The sequence below is a fragment of the Myotis lucifugus genome, unplaced genomic scaffold, assembly GCF_000147115.1.
Source record: "Myotis lucifugus unplaced genomic scaffold, Myoluc2.0 scaffold_471, whole genome shotgun sequence".
In the NCBI taxonomy this organism is placed as follows: Eukaryota; Metazoa; Chordata; class Mammalia; order Chiroptera; family Vespertilionidae; genus Myotis; species Myotis lucifugus.
In genome coordinates, this window is record NW_005871519.1 from 583,025 (window position 1) to 596,187 (window position 13,163).

A 13,163-nucleotide genomic window follows, 5' to 3' on the forward strand; every position below is an offset into this window, starting at 1 on the left:
AGTGGTGCGAAAGCGTATGCATTTGGTGGAAACCATACGCTAACTTTGAATTTGCACTTTCCCAGGCTGGGGATATGCAGTAAGATGCTGTGTGGTGCTGGGCAGCGTCGGTAAGCCGCAGCCCCGGTCAGCCAGGCCACCATGAGGCACACAGCCAGTACTCTACAGCGTAGTGTTAAAATCCGTTTTCCACTTACGGCATTTTCACCTTACGATGGCTTCATTAGGTTGTAACCCCATCATAAGTCAGAGAGCCCTGGGGATTCTGGGATGAAACGTATGACCAGCCTAAGCTGGTCAGGAGATCACAGTGCTCTGGCAGCGCTACTTAACTGGGATGGATATCTGACCGAGGCAGGCTGACTAGATGGACTCAGTGTGTTAGTGGAAGCTACTGGAAAATTCCTTTAATTCTTCCTACTGAGGATGAACAAGAAGAGCCTGGAGATGACAGTGGTGCTGGCTCTCTCATCCAGTGAGAGCCCGGAGCTGCTGAGGACCCGCCAGGGCCTCGGGGGGCACCTGGGCAGGGAGCGGAGGCTGGGACGAGGCCAGCCCTGGCGCTGTCGTTTCAGCCTGCTGCTAACACTCCTCTCAGTCTTCTCACTCACCTGAGTGACTGAAGTCTCTTCACACTTCAGCCAGTTTTGGTCTGTTTTTCTGTTACTTGTAACAGGGAGTATTCAGTTGATAAACAGGTGTACTATCACCACCGTAGGGCTGTGGTGTGATGAAAACCTCCCATGTGTGTGAACTCTTTATATCCATGTATTCCTTTCCTGTATCCACATATTTAAAATTTCACGACAGTTTTACTACCTGCAGGCTCTATCCCAAAGAAATGGGTGTTTCTTTTTTTTGTTAATCCTCACTGGAGGACATTTTTTTCTATTGATTTTTTTTTTTTTTTTTTTAAAGAGAGCGTGGAAGGGAGGGAGGGAGGGGAATAAGAGAGAAACACCGCTGCCTCCCACACTCACCCTGACCAGGCCGGGAATCGAACCTGCAACCCAGGCACATGTCCTTGACCGGGAATGGAGCCCAAGACCCTCTGGTGCATGGGCTGGCACTCTAACCCACTGAGCACACTGGCCTGGGCAGACATGAGTGTTTCTTGTTAGCTACACGGAATATTTTTCTGCAGGCTTTTGTTTGAAAATTTAACCTCGCAGCTATAACTTTGTAATTCTTGACAGAAGCCTGGCTGACAAGATGGGCATGGAAGACAGGGTTGTGAGGAATACCCTCCTTAGTCCTCCTCAAAATGCAGTCCCATCCTTGGCCTAAGACACATGGCCAGGAGCGGCGTTCTTGGATGGGGATCATTAGCACGTCGCACTCCCCGCGGCTCTCAGTGGTTGGTGTTTTATGTTGGGTTAGCGTTTTTGCTTGTTTGTTTAAAGAGGGGCCTAGGAAATTGCCCGGACGCAGAGCATGTGCGACTTCCAAGCACCCTCATTGTGCACACCTCGTCCCGCCCAGACCCGTGTGCAATCCCTCACACGGTGCGTTTATTTTAGAATTCCGGTCACAACGGGATACTCTGATACTGGTCTGAAGAGGAAGTTAGAACCAGTGGGCAGCAAGACATGTCGGCTGCTCTGTTGAGTTGCTTGGAGAAGGACACGGATGTGCTTAGAGCAGCAGTTCTCAACCTGTGGGTCGCGACCCCTTTGGGTGTCTAACGACCCTTTCACAGGGGTCGCCTAAATACATCCTGCATATCAGATATTTACATTACAATTCATAACAGTAGCAACATTACAGTTATGAAGTAGCAACAAAAATAATTTTATGGTTGGGAGTCACAACATGAGGAACTGTATTAAAGGGTCACGGCATTAGGAAGGTTGAGAACCACTGGCTTAGAGTGAACAGGCTGCGCCCACGCCCCCACTGTGCTGAAGAAATCAGCTGTTCTGTGGACTGTATTTAAGGGCTATGTGTGTACACACGTGACAAGAAAAAGGTCATTGTGCCGCACATCTCATAGGACAGGCAGCCATGATGGAAGGGCTATGTGTGTGGGTAAGGATTGGATGAAGGGGAATCTTACTCTGTGTCTTGTCTGTGCAGAAGCAGTGCAGGAAGGTGGCCAGATACCGACAGCCGTGGAGTCTGTCTTCTGGTTGAGGAGGAGGTGGTCCCACACTTACACTAGAGACAAGTTTGTCTTTTGCTTTTTCTGTGAAGTGATAGAGATTTGTCATAAAATTCCTCACACTATGCAGTTATACAAAGAAGAAAGTAAACATATTTGCACCTAAATCTCACAACCCAGAGTAATTCTCAAGAGCAGATTCCCAAGGCCTGTGCATAGCTGGGTGGCTATTTTAAAATAAAAATTATCGAGTTTTATATAAAAATCTTGTACTACAAATTTTTGTTTCTAAATGATCTTTCTAAAATGTGGGGGAGATTAAGAAAACATGAAGGTATTGATATCCCGTTGCATTATCCCGTTGCTCTGCTCACCCATTTATAAAATGAGCTCTGTGCAAACACCCTCCCCGCCTCGCTGTCACTGTGCCATCGGCCTCTTTGTGAGTCTCACAGACAGAGGACACCATAAACTGTTAAGAATACAAGGCAAATAGGTTGCAAAGCTGAATGACAAGCCTTGTGAAAGACTCGGGATTTAATGTAGCTGATGAAAGTGCCGGTGGACTCCAGGTAAAGCCGTTGCTGACTGGAGATCTGGGAGAATTAGGCCAGGTGATGATTTGACAAGGGCGCTGGCCGGGAAGGAGCTTCAAAAGACCAGGTTTGCCAGTGGAGGGATTAAGAGGAGCCCTTGGGAACACACTGAAGAATTTAAAATCATATGCAAAGAAAAGCCTGCTTTAAAAGTCCAAGTTGAAGTGAGCGAAGGTCACACTGGTTTTCAGTCTGGTCCTGTTTATTCACACAGCCATGGTCGGGCCCGGGGCCCCTCCTTTGGTTTCTGGCCGTGGCTCTGTTGTCGCCTGTAATAATGTCCCCTTCTCTACTCCTGCCTGTTCTGGAGACAAGGGGCTCCGCAAGCGAGAGCACCCAGGCCCTTCATTCAGAGCTCGCTGGGCCAGGGGGTCGGCCAGGGCGGGGGGAGGGCACTGCAGGGGGAACAGGGCGTGGGGTGCCTGATGCAGGCAGTGGGCGTGGGGGGCTGAATAGAAGAGGACACTTCTCCGACTGGCCTGGGTGTGTCTGGCTTTCTTGGCTGGTCCTGAGTCCAGACATATAGAGGCTGCAGTCACCACCGGGTCCGCCGTTTGGGGCTGGTTGCTGCTGAGGTTGTGGCCTCAGTTCTGTTGTCATGTCCAACTGGCCGCCGTCCATTTGTATACTCTCCCCCTCAGTGTTTGTGCTGTGTCAGTGTCTGTTGTGACAATAACACTGCAATGCAAGCCCCTCTCCCCCTAAACTCAGCGGTTTCAAGCCATAGGCTTCACTTTACTTATGAGGACGCCTCAGGCGGGCACTAGGGGCTGGGCTGAGTGGGCGCTGACATCACTTCCCATCTGCACAGGCCATTGCAGAGGCAGCATCCAAGGAGAGAGGCCATGTGCCGGCTCCGGAGGCTGCTGACTGCCCAGGGCGACGGACACACCGCCATTAGCTGTCCTGCAGAAGCGTGCCCTCCTCCAGCCGCGGCCTGTGCCAGGCGGGGCCCTTGCGGAGCGCCTGTCGGCCATGCCTGTTAGGTGCCTAGGCCAAGCAAGTCACGTGTGGAGCCCAAACTCAGGACGCGGGGCTTGCAGGGCTGCCCAGTGGGCGCGTGGGTGCAGGGAGCAGGGCGATGGCCAGCTCTGCCCTGGACATGGGCCCGCCGCCCTCACCCTTGCGCGACCACAGTTTGCTCTGTGCAGGTTGGGTGTAAGAAAGCAAGGAGTGGGCCTTGGTTGTCAGTTGTTCTCAAGTATGACAGCATCAGTGACTTTCTAATGAGGTCTTCGCCTCTGAGTCCAGTACTTGTTAATTTGCAGGTCAGATGTTTGCAGTGAGATCACGAACCTGCTTTTCTGTAGTTCACATACGTGTTTTGTTCAAAGCATAAGTAATTGGAGGTAAAAGTTTTTGTGAAACTTTGATGTCGTATGTGACATGGGGGCAGGATTTTCACCATTACTTGCCTCCTCTCGCTGGTGGTGAAGGCTCCATTCATTTCTTCTGCATTTGCTTTCTTTCTTAGTCGTGAGCCTTTCGGTAGCAACTGTCTCGCATGTTATACTTTCCATTCCTATGAAGTCCTAGTATAATAACTGTCACTGTCTCTTTATTACCTTCAAAATGAATCCTAAAGCCAGGGAACGAGGGCCTGAAGGGCAGCAGGTGTGTGCATCTGGGCAGATGGCATCACATCTGTGTACACAGCAGTGCATGGGGCGGGACTGAAAGGGTCCAGCTGCCTGGGCCCCAACAGCGCCCCATTGTGATCGCCTGGAAATGCTTTATGACCCTTAGCAGACTCACGCCGACCGGAGCAGACACTCTCTCAGAGCAAAGGCCGTGTAAGAGCTTTTACCAAGTCTCACCTCTTTAACAGAAAGAGGGTTAGTGGCACGCAAGTGCAAAAAGAAACTGAGAATAAAGGAGCGATACAGGCACAGTTAGTCCTCTTTTTCTGAAATTGCTCTATTTTGTTATAATCCTGTCAGTGGTTTGGTGTGGGAGTATTTTCATGTATATTTAAAACAAAATTTTCCTTTTTTTTTTTTTTTACTTTTCAATTGCAGTTTACATTCAATATTATTTTGTGTTAGTTTCAGGTGTACAGCATAGTTTTCATGTGTATTTTAACTGATGTCCATTTCTGTGTTATTCTCAGCATAACAATATGCTCAGTGTGGCTCAGTGGTTGAGCGTTAACCTATGAACCAGGAGGTCATGGTTCAATTCCAGTCAAAGCACATGCCCGGGTTTCGAGCTAGATCCCCAGTAGGGGGCATGCAGGAGGCAGCTGATCAATGATTTTCTTTCATCACTGATGTTTCTCTCTCTCTCTTTCCCTCTCCCTTCCTCTCTGTAAAAAATATATATATATATAATATATATATGTGTGTATATATACATTATTGATTTCAGAGAAGAAGGGAGAGGGATAGAGAGTTAGAAACATCGATGAGAGAGAAACATCGATCAGCTGCCTCCTGCACACCCCCTACTGGGGATGTGCCCGCAACCAAGGTACATGCCCCTGACGGAACTGAACCTGGGACCCTTCAGTCCGCAGACCGACGCTCTATCCACTGAGCCAAACCGGTTACAGCTATATATATAAAAATAAATAAATATAATTTTTAAATGCATAACCAAGTTAGGAGAACAGGTTGCTCTGTCTTTACTTCCAGGTTTGACCCATTTGTTCCCCTAATACTTATTAAATGCCTGTTTTGTAAAAGTACCACACCGGGACCTACGGAGACCACCAAGTGAAATCAGTCAAGAGCCAGCTCTCAGGGTCACAGACTAGAAGGAGAAGAAGAATGACATGAAGACCTGGTGCTGTTTGGTGACAACGGGGAACACGTGGCCAGTGCGGGGAGACATGGCCATCACTGCACTGTGGTGAGACTGACCGCTGGCAGGCGCAGAGTCCCTGGAAGGAGGGGCGTGGAGCTGCGCAGAGCGCTCTGCAGGCTGAAGGTGATGGAGCCAGTTGCGGGGGAGCGGGGCCCAGGGCAGTAGGGCAGGTTCCTGGGGAGGAGGCAAAGGGGCTTCGAGGGTCGGGTCCTTGGAGGGTCAGAGCCCAGGTGTGTGGAGGAGTGAGGACATTCCTACATCGATTCAGGTGACCAGAGCTCATTAAAAATAGTTTAATGTGAAAAGAAAAGAGCTTTAGATTCCTAGTTGAAAGTTTTCTTATCCTTTTTTTTCCTGGAGTGATTTCTAGAATAACCTTTAAAAAAGATGTTGACAGCTGTACAATGTAAATATCACTGGGGAAGTCCAGTGGGGGCGCTGAGCTTTGGCCCAGTGCTGAGGATGCCTTTGCTGTCCCCGCCAGCGTTTGGTCAGCGGGCGTTGAGACGCTGGTCACCTGCCTGCGCACAGTGCCGATGGGGAGGGCCAGCGGCTGTCACTCAGCAGTGTGCTGTTTCTGCATTCGGTTTGGTGATTACCAGTTGCTGTCCTAATCACACAGATTGTGTTCGCTAATTATTCAGGGTCATTGTAGGGGCCAGAGGGTTAGTGAAAGTTTGAAATGTTGACTGGTTAGTTAAATTTTAGATCTACCAATTTGTAGTTTCTAGCAGGACATCTGAATCCAAAAATACATTTTTCAGATAAATCCAGAACATACTTCTCTGTACAAAATAAAAAAGAACTCGCTTTCTCAGTTACGGTACCCCCAGCATCCTGTCAGTACCCCGTCCGTACCCAGTGAGTTTTGTTGCATTCATAATTTTCCACGTTGGGAGGCCCATGCCATTTAAACCACTCTGGAAGGGGTAAAGTAGGGGAGCTTTTAGATTCAGGAAGGCGTTTGAAAGAAAAGATCAGTGCATCACTTCTTAAGCCATTATAGTCACTCATGTGTATTAGAGTAAAATGCTCTCACCGTGGTGCCACAAAGCTTGGGTTTTGGAAGTAAAGGGGCATAGTTCAAACCCAGGCTCTGCCACTCACTAGATGTGTGTGATCCGGGGCAAACTATTTAACCTCTTTGTGACTTAGTTTCCTCATCTGGAAAATGGGAATAATGATATCTACTTCGCAGGACTTCTTAGAGATTATATGAGGTAATATGTGCAAAGCACTGAGCCAGTCCCTAGCAGACAGCAAGCGCTCAGGAAACAGTCATGGTCCTTGCTGTTCGTAGTGGTCACAGCCCAGGTCAGGCAAACCCCGGCTAACTTTGTCTCTGTTCCAGTTACTTAATTACCAGTCCTTGCTCAAGGGCCCCTTATGGTAAACGTTCACACAGGAAATAAACAGGTAGTTGTAGTGCTGCTGAATCATATAGCTTCTTTTGATACAGTTTGTGGGGCACAGATATACCACAAATTACTTTTCAACCAAGAACAGAGACACTTTAACATGTTTTATCTGAACGTGTCCTACTTGGTTTAAATTTTGCAGTGCGTTTCAGACAAGAGCGAAGTGAAACCACAGGTCTTTGAACAGCGAGACTCAGCGCTTGCAGAATGTGATTCTTCTTACGTCTTCTCCTCATTTAAAGCTCTCTGCTCTTTGAGAATGTGGCGGAGCTCTGTCATTTCAGACTTCAGAATTAGCACTGAAAACAGGGGATTCTTTACCTGGATGGATGAAAGTGATTTATTGTTTGCTGGGTCAAACACAGCATGCTATTTGTCACACTGTGGTTTGTGTACTTTCTAGAAGCTTTCAACTTTGATCTGAGTCAAAGTACACTCAGTAGCACAGATGACAGAGTTAAAAAAACCCCGTGATGTGCATTGTCACTCATAGAAACTCTAAGTCAACAAGTACAGAGACGCAGAGTCAAAACCTATTCCTTTAAAGAGGCTTGTACGTTCTTGTGAGGAGCAGACCTCTGCCTTTCTTGGGCGAGACAAAGGTGTGGGACAATTTATTAGTTAAAGATTGAGTTCACGATGTGCAATCAAAAGGCGCCTCTTCAAGGCCAGCTCCCAGCCCTGGCCTGTAGTTTTAGGTAAACACCCGCATTTGAAAGGCCTTGCCGAGCAGGGCTCCGGGCACATAAAAGCGGCTTTCTTAAACTGTCATCAGAGTGGATTTCAGGACGTGCTTTTAATACTTACAAGGTTGATGTTTGCCTTTTAAAAAATGCTATTCGAGATAGCTTTTTATTTAACTTTCCCCCCGGCATGCCTTTCACCTGATCGAGGCAGCATTAAGAAACTCACCTTGTTGTGAGACCAGACAAAGATTTAGGGAAATGTCGCGCATGTGACCTTTTGAAAGTCAAGGCTTAAAAAAAAGAATCCTTGTTTAAACACTGTAAAGATGAGGCGGGAAACAAAGGCACATGCTCTTCATCTGGACATTTGGTTTCAGATTCTTTTTCTTGTCCTTGGGTGGATGACGCTGTGAGGTTGTTTTCCAGGATGGCTCTGTGCTTCCATTTCCTCTGGTTTTAACAAGCCATGACTCAGATCAATGAAAAGGTAAAAACACAGAGGTTTGGGGTATCGACACTTAAGTCTTGCTCTTCTACATTATGATTCTCTTAAAAGAAATTTATCGGTGCTGTTCAACCTGCATTTGTAGTTAATGATTAGTAGGAACTTTAAGCTTGATTATTAATATTAATAGCTGCAATAGAATACACCATATGAACGTAGCATTATTTATTTAGGGTGACTGTATTTATTGGTATTCCCTTTGCTTCCTGTTTTGAAACAACTTTCCTATAAATTTACATTTCTATTCTAGTACATTGTTAAATCAAGTATGTTGAGGTAAAAAATACATACACCTTTTAATTGTACAGTTTCATGCATTTGATCAAAGCAAATAGTCACCGAACTACCATCAAAATTAAGATTTTAAAAATACCCGTCACCACAAAGAGTTTACCTGCCTCCATTTATAATCCATCCCAGCGTCCCCCCTCAGCCTCTGACAGCCACTCATCCGTTTTCTGTCCGTATAATTTTGCCTGTTCCAGAGGGTCTCATACACGAAATCGTACAGTATAGGACCCTTTGAATATGCCTTTCCACTTTAGCATGATGCACGTGAGAGTCAATCATGCCGTGACACGCATGCGCGCTTCCTTTTCATTGCTGAACCTATTCCACCCGTGAGTGTACCTCGCTCTGGTTGTCCACCCCCAGGCGGATGGACAGGGGACTTGTTTCCAGTTCTTGGCAATTATCAATAAAACCACTACAAACATTCGGGTCCCGGTTTCTGTGTGAGTATATGTTTTCATTTCCTTGGATAAACATTTAGGCGTGGGATTGTAGGGTCTTATGGTCAGTGCTTACCTTTGCAACACACGGTCAGCCGCTATGTCAGAGTGCATTGTGGGAATGGCCGGGCGCTCGGGCTGCCCATCACCTGGCGGTGTCAGGCTTCTGCTCAGGGCCATCCCCGCAATGCCTGTGGCGTGGCTTCGGTTTCTGACGACGCCGTTGAGGTCCAGAATCATCTCAGCTGCTCCTTTTCCATCTGTAGATGCTCTTTGGTGAAGTATTAGTTCAGGTCTTTCTTTGCTCGTTTTTTAAAAATTAGGTTGTGTAAATTTTGTATTTCCTGTACACAGTCTTTTATTGGATCACTGATTTGCAAATATTTCCCCCCAAGTCTACAGCAGATCATATTGTTTTCTTAACAATGCTTTTGCAGAGCAAATATTTCTCGTTTTGATGACGTTCAAGTCGTCAATTTTTGTTTTTCATGGATTGTGCAGTTGGTGTCATATCTAAATTACCTATCTAAGTCCAGGTCACAGATACTGCTTCTGTGATTTCTTCTAAAAGTTTTACAGATTAACATTTTCTGTTAGATCTCTGATGCCCTGGGTTAATCTATCTATATAAAAGCCTATGTGACCGAACGACCAAATGACTGAACCACCGGTTGCTATGACGCGCACTGACCACCAGGGAGCAGATGATCAGCACAGGAGCTGCCCCGTGGCGGTCAGTGCGCTCCCACAGTGGGAGTTTTGCTCAGCTGACTGATCCATCCTGGTGACCCACCAGCCCAGTGGCAGCCACTCACTCCCTCAGTAGTCCTACAGGTTCAATCTCTGGAGAATGGGCCAGGCACCAACGCCGGCATGATCCTGACAGCACCACTGGCCTCCTGGAAGTCAGCCTCGGGCACTGCAGCTGCTTCCCCTCCCTAGATGCTCTGCAAGGAAGAAACGATATACTAAAAGTGTCTGCCAGGTGGCTCCCAACAACCGGCGTGAACATCAGTGAGACGGATCCGAATCCTGGGCCTGCAAGGGCATCCCACCGCCCGCCTGGAGGGCCGATTGCGTCCCGCCACCCCCCACCCCTGGGACGGGCGCCAGACGCAGGGCTCATGGCTGGCGAGTGCCGCTGTGGTGGTGCGAGCCTCTCCTGATCAGGAATGACTGGGCACGAACCCGCTGCAGGCACAGTGGGGCCCGGATGAGCGGGGGTGGCAGGCAGGAGTGGCAGGTGGCATTGGACTGCTGGTTTCAGCCCAATCCCCATAGGCCACACTGAGGGACCCCACCCATGCACTAATTCGTGCACAGGGTCTCTAGTTTTTATATATGGAGTGAGGTTTAGATCACAGTTATTTTTTTTGCATAGGGATGGTCAATTATTCCAAGTAGCATTTGTTGAAAAGACGATATCGTTTTTCCTCTAATTGTCTTTGTCCTTTTGTTAAAGATTGAATGGTTGTATTTGGTGGGTCTATTTCTGAACTCTTTTCTGTTGCACTGACACCTGTTTCTATTTCTGTGCCAATACCACACTGTCTTGATTGCTGTATCTTTATAAATTGAACTAGAGGCCCGGGATTCATGCACTGGTGGGGTCCCTCAGTGTGGCCTGTGGGGATTGGGCAGAAACTGGTGGTCCAACACTGCCTGCTGCTCCTGCCTGCTGCTCCTGCTCATCCTGGCCCCGCTGCGCCTGCCGCCGCAGCTCGGTAGGCTTGTTGCCACTCCGCTGTGGTCTCCAGGCTGTGGCGGCCAGCCATGAGCCCTGCATCTGGTGCCCGTTGGTCAACTGAGCAGCACTCCCACCGTGGGAGCGCACTGACCACCAGGGGGCAGCTCCTGCATTGAGCGTCTTCCCCCTGGTGGTCAGTGCACGTCATAGCGACTGGTTGATCAGGGTCATTTGGTTGTTCAGTTGCTTAGACTTTTATATATATAGATAGCAGGAGTCCTCCAACTTTGCTCTTCTTTTTTATAGTTGTTTGGCTATTTTGGATGCTTTGCAATTCCATAGCAATTTTGGGATCAGCTTGGATGTGTACACAACAGTCCTGCTAGGATTTTGATTGAAATTGCATTCAATCTGTAGGTTGGTTGGGGACAGTCTTCCAATCCAAGAAATTTGTATGTCTCTCCATCTAAGTAGGTCTTCCTTTCTTTCATTCATCAGGATTTTATAATTTTCAGAGTATGTTTGTACTTATGCCTAAACATATAATTTCTGGAGCTATTGTATATGGTATTATTATTATTTTTGTTTGTTGTTGTTAATCCTCACTGGAGGATATTTTTCGCATTGTTTTTCAGAGAGTGGGAGGGAGGGAGGGAGGGAGGGAGGGAGGGGCAGAGAGAGAGAGAAACATCGATGTGAGAGACATATTGACTGGTGGCCTCCCGCACCCATCCTGACCAGAAGCAGGGAGTGAACCTGCAACCCAGGTTCGTGCCCTTGACCAGGAATTGAACTCGAGACCCTCTGGTGCACGGCCAATGCTCTAACCAGTGAGCAACACTGGCCATGGCAGTATTGTTTTTAAATGTTTTCTTCCTCATGATTTATTGCTTATATATAGGGTGTCCCAAAAATGTGTACACACTTTAACAACTGATAGCTGTAGATTCTATTACATTTTGAAAATAAAATGTATTTTAATAGACACTGCCTTTATAATGTGTATACATTTTGGGACACCCTGTATAGAAATGATTTTTGTGGGTTGACCCTCTTGCTAAACTCACTTATTAATTTTAGAAGGTGGTTTGGGACATTCTTTGGGAACTTATACAATCATGTCTCATGAGAATAGGGCAAATTTTCTGTATGCCTGTTCTTTTCTTCCTTTTTTTTTCATATTGAACTGGCTAGGACCTCCAGTGTGATGGTGAATAAGAGTGGTGGGTGGTTTCCTTGTTTTAAGCAAAAGCATTCAATCTTTCATTATTACATAAAATGTTAGCTCTAGGTTTTTTGTAGGCGCCCCTTATCAGATTAAGGATTTTCCCTTTACTCCCAGTTTACTGAGTATTTTATCATGAGCTGCTGTTGAGTTTTGTTAAGTGCTTTTCGGCATCCATTCATGTGACCGTGTGGTTTCTTCTTTTGTTGGCTTGTATGATGGATCACTGTGATTGATAAGCCATCTGATAGTGGAGTATTATCCTTTTCCATGTACTGCTAGATTCAATCTGCTAGTATTTTGTTGAGAATTTCTTCATCTATATTCATGAGGGATATTGGTATGTGGTTTTCTTTTCTTATACTAGGTTTGCCTGGTTTGGTATAAGGTAAGGTAGGGTAAGGTAGGGTTCAGTTCCTTTTTCTTATCTATTATGTATAAATATGCATGTGAAAGTTTAATAACATAACATGTGAACCCACGATGGCAACGTTGGGCTGGAAGATTACCAGTCCTCCTCCGTGCATCCTGTCCATGTGTTTCTCTTCATTGAGGATCATGTACCTTTTCCTTGGGTACTGATGTATAGTGCTTTATGTCTTCTGAGTGGAGGTCCTTTGCCAGTTAGATGTGATGCTGATGTCCAAGTGTGTGAGTTATTTTTAACCCTTTGCACTCCGCTGTCCCCTCTCAGGGGACATCGGAATTCTAGCATATCACTCGGATGTCCCCTCTCAGGGGACATTGCAGTTTATTAGTGATTACAGGGAATTGAGTTATTTCAACGCAACTTTTTGAGACATGCATGTTTCCCTGAAGTTTTATCTTGAAATGGCACAAGAAATTAAATCAAAATATTGTAAAATTACTAAGATATATACAAGAAATGTCAGCGGGTTTTGTGTCAGATTAAACAATAAACTACATATTCCCGATGTGGGACAAAGAAAACGGGACTGCATTGTGTGTTCTAACAGGAAAACACCTGGTGGCAGGCGTCAAACCACTTATTACTGTCAAACATGCACTAATCAGCCTGCAATGCATATTGGGGAGTGTTACAAAACTTATCATACTGTACAAAATTATAAACAATAAAATATTGTTTTTTTTTGCAAATATACATTCCTCGATGTCACCCAATTCATATAAGTCCAATATCATTATAATACGTTACTTGGTTCCAAAATTATACTAAATAATACGAGGGTCTGTAAATGCACGTTTCCGCCGCAAAGTAGCGTCGAGTAGCTGGTAGCCAATGTCCAGAATGGTTCGGAGTGCAAAGGGTTAATTTTCTTTATATTATTTTTTGATGAAGAGAAGTCCTTTTTTTCCCTTTATTGAATAAGATATTACAAATGTGTCCTTATTCCCCACATGTCCCCTCATCCCCCCAATCCTGCCCT